Raw genomic sequence first — 1,826 nt, 5'->3', positions numbered from 1 at the left:
GTGTGTGTGTGTGTGTGTGTGTGTGTGTGTGTGTGTGTGTGTGTCTTTCTCTCCCTCTACCTCTTCCTCACCTAGAGCTTCCCCCTCGGAAATACCACGAAGATTAAAAAGGCCTTTTATGCATTACAATACAATTCCGACGTCTGTGCTGTAGCGATTAGTAACCGTTTAGCCGTCGTGCACAGATGATCTGAGTTTGATTCTTGTTTGGAGAGACTTTTGACCGAGAATCTCCATCTTTCTGCTGGGAATTTTCATACCTCTCAACCCAGGTTGGCCCTGAAGGGCAGGATCGAGGACAGCCTCCTAAATTATCTAAATTGTAAATTGTGTCGATGGGAGTGTATACATCTTTATATAAAACTATAAAACAATTAGGGCTGGGTGCTTCAAACTAGTATGTCAAGGCCAACATGCCTATGCCGTGATGTACATTTCCTAGAAGAAGAAAAAAGCGGAATACATGCTGTATAAATCATAGATTCTAAGCTTATTGACCATGTCCTTCTTTTCGAGCATATAATCAAGGGAGACAATATCTGAAGGGAGGGAAGTAGTATTTGGACAACCAACTTCCGCTATGTCTATTGCCCAGGCTATGCCGTATCTTGCCAAAGTCGTCTGTGAGTATGCAAAGCGCCATACATGCAGAATAGATAGAATATATTTATCGGGTTGGAATCAAGCTTAAGTTATTTTCATCATGAAAGATTATGTCTAATCGCTACTCTCTGTTGTCTGTATTTCATTTCCCTCTGTAAAGTATTTACGAGTTACGACTAAGGCATAATATATTTCACTCAGATGCGCTATATATGTTTGTTTTTTAACTGAAATATCTCCTCTCCACCTGCCTCTACAAACAAACAGACAGACAAATTAACTAACCATCCAACAAACAAACAAACACACGAACTAACAAATATACATAGATTTTAAGTACTACGTCACCTCAGAGTGAAGAGAGACGAACGGACGAAAACCGTCTCAGTTGCATACTCAAAGCAGTGCGACAAGCGGACAGTTTCAAAATGTCTTTTACTTATATCGGTATTTTTACGACCCCATCGACTCAACTTTAGGTCGTTTAGGAGGCAGGATTTAACCCTACATGCAAGGGTCAACCCGAGCTACGAGGGACGCAACAGCCCAGCAGAAGGATTGAGATACTCAATAAAAATTTTCCCCACTCGGGAATCGAACTCTGATCTCCTGCATGAGAGGGCGAAGTGCCTAACCACTACATCATAGATATTGGTCTTATTTCGTGAGAGCGTAGTATCTCTTAATCCTGAATCATCTGTGTAGTGGAAGTCAGTATTATAGTTTCTCTAACAATAACTTTTTCGACGTCCCTTCCTGTTGCTCATGCTCATGTATTATTATTATTATTTCTATTATTATTATTATTATTATTATTATTATTATTATTATTATTATTATTATTATTATTGTTGTTGTTGTTGTTGTTGTTGTTGTTATTATTGTTGTTTTGTTATTTTTGTTGTCTTAGTTGTTGTTGTTGATGATGATGATATTGTCCTTGAGTTAATTAGGTGATTTAAATATTGTTCATTTTACGAGAAGTTTGATGTTCATGGGTATAATCTGTCTTTATATGATTTATTCGTCCATCTATGAAAAGTGTGATGCCTATGAACATAGTATGTTTATGTGATTTAATTGTTCATCTTACGAGACGTGTGGTGACGATAATATAGTACGTTTATGTGATTGTTCATTTTACGAAAAGTGTGGTGCCCATGGGTATTATTTGTTTTAAAGTGATTTTATTCATTGTTTATTTTCAAGACGTGCCTGTCTAT

Source organism: Aplysia californica, unplaced genomic scaffold (genome assembly GCF_000002075.1).
Source record: "Aplysia californica isolate F4 #8 unplaced genomic scaffold, AplCal3.0 scaffold00398, whole genome shotgun sequence".
Classification (NCBI taxonomy): Eukaryota; Metazoa; Mollusca; class Gastropoda; order Aplysiida; family Aplysiidae; genus Aplysia; species Aplysia californica.
Note: the sequence above shows the minus strand (reverse complement) of the source record.